At 46.7% G+C, this 7,500-nt stretch overlaps 1 protein-coding gene across 1 annotated transcript in view; it reads right to left on the bottom strand.

Moving 5' to 3' along the window:
- Nucleotides 1-7,500, bottom strand: part of LOC112238828 (contactin-associated protein-like 2) — a 93,418-nt gene that overhangs the window by 64,238 nt on the left and 21,680 nt on the right. The gene's annotated exons all lie outside the window — the stretch shown is intronic.

Raw genomic sequence — 7,500 nt, 5'->3', positions numbered from 1 at the left:
AAACCCTCTGCCCTATCAGCATATGCTGAGGAGCGAGGGACAGAGAGAGAGAGAGAGAGAGAGAGAGAGAGAGAGAGAGAGAGAGAGACAGAGGGACAGAGAGAGAGAGAGAGAGAGAGAGGGAGAGAGAGAGAGAGAGAGAGGGACAGAGAGACAGAGAGAGAGAGAGAGAGAGAGGGACAGAGAGACAGAGAGAGAGAGAGAGAGAGAGAGAGAGAGGGAGAGAGAGAGAGAGAGAGAGAGAGAGAGAGAGAGGGAGAGAGAGAGAGAGAGAGGGACAGAGAGACAGAGAGAGAGAGAGAGAGAGAGAGAGGGACAGAGAGACAGAGAGAGAGAGAGAGAGAGAGAGAGAGAGGGACAGAGAGAGAGAGAGAGGGACAGAGAGACAGAGAGAGAGAGAGAGAGAGAGAGAGAGGGACAGAGAGAGAGAGAGAGAGAGAGAGAGAGAGAGAGAGAGAGAGAGAGAGAGAGAGAGAGGGACAGAGAGAGGGACAGAGAGAGAGAGAGGGACAGAGAGAGAGAGAGAGAGAGAGAGAGGGACAGAGAGAGAGAGAGAGAGAGAGAGAGAGAGAGAGGGACAGAGAGAGAGAGAGAGAGAGAGAGAGAGAGGGACAGAGAGAGAGAGAGAGAGAGAGAGAGAGAGAGAGAGAGAGAGAGAGGAGAGAGAGAGAGAGAGAGAGAGAGAGAGAGGGAAAGGCGTAGGGCAGAGAGGAGCAGGTTATGTAATTTCAAACACCGTCTCTGAAACAGGTTATGTTGTTTCAAACACCGGCTCTGAAACATGTCGTTTCGGCAACAGGTGTTTATGTTTTTGGACTCAACGGAGCAGACTTTGGGAGTTATTGTTTAAAGTCAAGTATGACAACAGACTGTATACAGCTTATGTTAGTATGGGTATGTGGGGATGAGGGTCATAAGAGACATGCTTGCCCGAAAAGGGAGGGGCGCAGGTGGTCCTCGGCAGCTAGTCTCCCAGGCAGTGGAGGAGAAGCCTGGTACTAGTGATGGGGTGCAAGTGGTTAGTGTTGAGAGGGATGTGGTAGAGGGGAGTCAGGGGTCTGTGGCCTCAGTTGAGGAGGATCAGGAGAAGGATATGATTATGTCTGATATCTCTGTTGATATGATAGAAGCTGGCGGTGACTCAATTTACAATCTAAATTACGTACAGTTGAAGACGTAAGTTTACATACACCTTCGCCAAATACATTTAAACACAGTTTTTCACATTTGCTAACATTTAATCCTAGTAAAAATCCCTGTCTCAGGTCAGTTAGGTCTATCACTTTATTTTAATAACGTGAAATGTCAGAATAATAGTAGAGAGAATTATTTATTTCAGCTTTTATTTCTTTCATCACATTCCCAGTGGGTCAAAAGTTTACATACACTCAATTAGTATTTGGTAGCATTGCCTTTAAGTTGTTTAACTTGGGTCATACGTTTCAGGTAGCCTTCCACAAGCTTCCCACAAAAAGTTGGGTGCATTTTGGCCCATTCCTCCTGACAGAGCTGGTGTAACTGAGTCAGGTTTGTAGGCCTCCTTGCTGGCCCACACATTTTCTATAGGATTGAGGTCAGTGCTTTGTGATGGACACTCCAATACCTTGACTTTGTTGTCCTTAAGCCATTTTGCCACAACTTTGGAAGTATCCTTGGGGTCATTTGTCATTTGGAAGACCCATTTGCGACCAAGCTTTAACTTCCTGACTGATGTCTTGAGATGTTGCTTCAGTATATCCACATAATTTCCCTGCCTCATGATGCCATCAATTTTTTGAAGTGCACCAGTCCCTCCTGCAGCAAAGCACCCCACAACATGATGCTGCCACCCCGTGCTTCACAGTTGGGATGGTGTTCTTCGGCTTGCAAGTGTCCCCCTTTTCCCTACAACAATGGTCATTATGGCCAAACAGTTCTATATTTGTTTCATCAGACCAGAGGACATTTCTCCAAAAAGTACGATCTTTGTCCCCATGTGCAGTTGCAAACCGTAGTCTGGCCCTTTTATGGCAGTTTTGGAGCAGTGGCTTCGTCCTTGCTGAGCGGGCATTCAGGTTATGTCGATACAGGACTTGTTTTACTGTGGATATAAATACTTTTGTACCTGTTTCCCCCAACATCTTCACAAGGTCCTTTGCTGTTGTTCTGGGATTTCATTTGCACTTTTCGCACCAATGTAAGTTCATCTCTAGGAGACAGAACGCGTCTCCTTCCTGAGCGGTATGACGGCTGTGTGGTCCCATGGTGTTTATACTTGCATACTATTGTTTGTACAGATGAACGTGGTACCTTCAGGCGTTTGGAAATTGCTCCAAAGGATGAACCAGACTTGTGGAGGTCTACATTTTTTTTCTGAAAATACATCCACAGGCATGACAGGTTCCAAGGTTCCAAGCTGTTTAAAGGCACAGTCAACTTAGTGTATGTAAACTTCTGACCCACTGGAATTGTGATACAGTGAATTCTAAGTTAAATAATTGGTCTGTAAACAATTGTTGGAAAAATTACTTGTGTTATGCACAAAGTAGATGTCCTAACCGACTTACCAAAACTATAGTTTGATAAAAAGAAATTTGTGGAGTGGTTGAAAAATCAGTTTTAATGACTACAACATAAGTGTATGTAAACTTCCCACTTCAACTGTAAATAACTTCCTGGACCAATCTGTTAAATTGGCAGATGATTTTGATGTTGATAAGTTTGTGAGGTCAGCTGTGATGTTACAGAAGACGGTGGGGTTAGACCAGCTGAGTGTGAAGAAGCATTTCCACTTGAGGAAATGTGTTACTGCTGTCACGGCAACAAAAGGTTGTGGGAAATGTGGGAAGGTTAAGAGAAAAATAAAACAATGATGATGATCATGCCTCATAAGGTGTTTTCTTTCTCTTTGTCTGGTTTCTCTGTGGTTTCTTCTGCTTTTCTTTTCTCTTTTCTATATGGAGGTACTAAGGGTAGGTTCTCTCAATATTAATGGGGAAGGGACAGGAATAATAATTTCCTACAGGAGACACATAGTGATGAGGCTAAAGAGGTTGACTGGGGAATGTGGTGGGAGGGGCAGCATATACTCAGTCATAGTACTAATTTCAGTGCTGGGGTGGCAATTTTGTTTTCCTGAGACTTATGGGTGACTGTGGTATCAACAACAGAGATTGTCAGGGGTCGGATTTTATTGGTCAAGGCGGATGTTATGTATTTATTTTAATGTTTATGCTCCTAATGAGGGTACAGAGCGTATTGCTGTATTTGATCAAATAAAGGAAACCTGAAGACAGTGTGATCAAGAGGGGTGAATGGTTTTAGGGCCTCATGTATGGTGAAGGTAGGTCGGTGGTTTGAGTTACCCCGTTGAACGGGGATGGGGCATCGGGCAGGGATGCCCAATTTCAGGGCATTTATATTGTCTGGCAATTGAACCAATGCATTGTTTTTTAAGAGCGAGGCTTACTGGTTTCTCTGTGCCAGGGGTAATGAAGGGTCCCACGATAGCACTGTCTGAGTATGCAGATGACGTGATAGTTTTTATTACAGGGGCTGAGGATGTTAAGGTTCTCTCAAATGCTTTATAGGTGTATGAGGGGGCCTCCTCAGCTAGAGTTAGTTGGGAAAAGAGTGAATCACTGTGGGCAGGTCAGCTTCAGATAGGGTCCCGCTCCACGGTTACTAGGGAGGCTTCAGATAGGGTCCGCTCCACGGTTACTAGGGGGCTTCAGATAGGGTCCGCTCCACGGTTACTAGGGGGCTTCAGATAGGGTCCCGCTCCACGGTTACTAGGGGGCTTCAGATAGGGTCCGCTCCACGGTTACTAGGGGGCTTCAGATAGGGTCCGCTCCATGGTTACTAGGGGGCTTCAGATAGGGTCCGCTCCACGGTTACTAGGGGGCTTCAGTAGGGCAGAGATGGGATGAAGACTTTGCGGGTTATTCTAGGCTCCGATGTCTTTAAAAAAGAACTGGGAGGGTCTAGTGAAGAAGGTGTTTGCCAGATTGTCTTGGTGGAAATGAGTGCCACCCCAGCTGTCTTATAGGGGAAGGGTGCTGGTAGCCAATAATCTAGCTGCCTCTACCCTGTGGCACAGACTAATGATTTTACAGCCACCAAAGGGTCTGATACAAGAGCTTCAGAGGACCCTTGTCAATTTCTTCTGGTCTGGACAACATTGGAATAAAGATGGAGCCCTGTACCTGCCACTGCACGAGGGTGGACAAGGTCTGGTGGACATTTCTTTCCAGGATCATGGCTTGATGGCTTCAAGTAGACCAGAGACAGTTGTACAGTGATGGTTCTAACAGCCCAGAGACTGTTGTACTGTGACAGTTCTAGCTGGGTCAACACAGCCTATATATTGGTGAGGAGAATGGGCTGTTTGGGTTAAGACAAACATATTTTCCTCTTAAAGCTAGAAGGGGTGATTTGTCTGGCTTGACTCCATTTTATGAGTCTGTATGCAGGCTTGGAGAGTTCTTGTCAAGTCCCATAAGGCTGGCACGCCACCAGGGATGTGGCTTTTTGAAGAGCCTCTTTTTACAACACTGCCATCCAGTCCTGTGCTGTGGGTTCAGCCAGCCTACGTTCATGCCTGTTAGTAAACTCTCTCTCTCTTATGCTCCTCTCTCTCTGTCTCTCTATCCCTTTCTCTCTCTGTCTCTCTCTCTCTCCCTCTGTCTCTCTCTCTCTGTCTCTCTCTATCCCTCTCTCTCTGTCTCTCTCTATCCCTCTCTCTTTCCCTCTCTCCATCTCTTCCTCTCCCCCTCTCTCTATCCATCTCGCCCTCTCACTCTCCCTCTCTCTCTCTCAATTAAATTCAATTCAATTATTGACATGGCAAGTTCATTATTACTTACATTATTACTTATTACTTACATTTTTATTACTTACACTTTCATTATTACTTACATTTTCAAAGTATACATATCGAAGAAAAAAAGATATATATATATATATATACATAAAAAACATATATTTATATTTAAATAAATGGTGGGACCAACAGCAATAATAATAGTAGTAGTGGACATGGGATTACCATTAACAACAACTACAACAACAATATTAATGAGAACAACAATACATTAAAGCAATGGTAGTAGACCAGTGTAAACGTGACTGAGAAGACACATGACATGGTATGAAAGACAAAACAAAACAAGATGGGAAATATTATCAACATTACATTGCACTTTTCACTGGCTGTCCCTCAGGTTGTGGGAGGAGGACACATATTTGGCTGCCAAAACTGCACATTGTGGCTTTTCACCCAATAAATATTTGATTCTTTCTTCATCTTTTATAGTTTCACATTCTTTGTATTGAATTATAATTTTGGGAAAGAAATATTCTCTTAGGTCTGAGTATTGGTAACAGTGTTACTCACTCTCTCTCTCTCTCTCTCCCTCTCTCCTCAGCATCCTTCTTTAGCAAGATGGGACCATGAACCAATATATTCCTCTAAGGCTCATCCTATTGTAAAGAAATTAAAACAGGACTTATCTACCACGGATAAAGCAGACAGCCAAGAGAATACTTTATTTTTACATTTACTTTCCCTGGCGAGGTACAATAGAAAACAGAAACGCCATCCAAGAAAACCTCATCCTTTCTGCCAAGCTCTGCCTTTCATGTGCATTGTACTCTCTCTCTCTGTGTGTGTGTGTGTGTGTGTGTGTGTGTGTGTGTGTGTGTGTGTGTGTGTGTGTGTGTGTGTGTGTGAAAGGTTAGACAAAATAATCACATTAATAATGTACGCTAACCCCATTCTGTACAAATGCGCGCAACAGCGACATTCAAACGAGGCTGCAAAGAAAACTAATGGGACTGTAGCGACTGTGTTGACATCAACATCTGGGGTGTGAACTACGTTTCTATTCAAGTGTTGATTGACATGGTAATGGCTCTGTAGTATTGGAGAAAAGTAAAAAACGGACCCCTCCGACGCTGTACGTTACATTGTGATGTGTCATGGCGTAACGTACAGCACCCATAAAGCTACTAAATCTGTCTTACAGCCTCTCTCCACCAGGTGTAGCACTTCTCTCACCGTTTAAAAACAAGGGACAGGGACAGGGACAGGGATGGGGACAGGGTAGGGGACAGGACAGGACGGGGTAAGGGACAGGGTAAGGGACAGGACAGGGATGGGGACAGGGTAAGGGATGGGGACAGGGTATGGGACAGGGTAAGGGACAGGGTAAGGGACGGGGACAGGGACAGGGACAGGACAGGGACAGGGAAGGACAGGGACAGGACAGGGACAGGACAGGGACAGGACAGGGACAGGACAGGACAGGACAGGGACAGGACAGGGACAGGGTAAGGGACAGGACGGGACAGGGACGGGGTAAGGGACGGGGTAAGGGACAGGGACATGGTAAGGGACAGGGACAGGGACGGGGTAAGGACAGGACAGGGTAAGGACAGGGACAGGGTAAGGGACAGGGACAGGGTAAGGGACAGGGTAAGGGACAGGGACGGGGACGGGGACAGGGACAGGGACAGGGTAAGGGACAGGGACAGGGAGAGGGTAAGGGACATGGACAGGGTAAGGGACAGGAGAGGGTAAGGGACAGGGTACAGGGACAGGGACAGGGTAAGGGACAGGGTAAGGGACAGGGACAGGGTAAGGGGCAGGACGGGGACGGGGAATGGGACAGGGTAAGGGACAGGGAGAGGGTAAGGGGCATGGACAGGGTAAGGGACAGAGACAGGGTAAGGGACAGGGTAAGGGACAGGGACAGGGTAAGGACAGGGACAGGGTAAGGGACAGGGTAAGGGACAGGGACAGGTAAGGGGCAGGACGGGACGGGAATGGGACAGGGTAAGGGACAGGGACAGGGTAAGGGACAGGGTAATGGACAGGGTAAGGGACAGGGTAAGGACAGGGTAAGGGACATGGACAGGGTAAGGGACAGGGTAAGGGACAGGGGGACAGGGACAGGGTAAGGGACAGGGTAATGGGACGGGGACGGGACGGGAATGGGACAGGGACAGGGTAAGGGACAGGGACAGGGTAAGGGGCAGGGACGGACGTGGGACGGGAATGGGACAGGGTCAGGGACAGGGTAAGGGGCAGGATGGGAACGGGGAACTGGACAGGGACAAGTTAAGGGACATCGTAAGGGACAGGGTAAGGGACAGGGTGGAGGAAAGGGACAGGACAGGTAAGGGGTAAGGGGGATACCTAGTCCTTTTGCGTCATCACTACAAGCTATCATGACTCTCAAAAGCTGCTGTTTACATCTGAAGATCACTTTAGCCCGCCCCTAAAAACCTGATTCAAATTCGACACAAACCTTCAAATAGGTATGTAATGACACATTATATAAACTCTTATAGTGTTTTATTTACATTTTAGAGGCGATAAGGTGATAAGTTGACAGATGAAGTGAAGAAAGCAGTTTCCACATGACATCTCTCCTTCTCAATATCACGTATTAGGTTTAGCTCCTCCCCCGCCGTTTTTAAAAAGACCCGACGGGAGCACACAAAACTGAACGAAGCATG

The sequence above is a fragment of the Oncorhynchus tshawytscha genome, linkage group LG29 (genome assembly GCF_018296145.1).
Source record: "Oncorhynchus tshawytscha isolate Ot180627B linkage group LG29, Otsh_v2.0, whole genome shotgun sequence".
Taxonomy (NCBI): Eukaryota; Metazoa; Chordata; class Actinopteri; order Salmoniformes; family Salmonidae; genus Oncorhynchus; species Oncorhynchus tshawytscha.
This window is presented reverse-complemented; position numbering and strand designations above follow the sequence as displayed.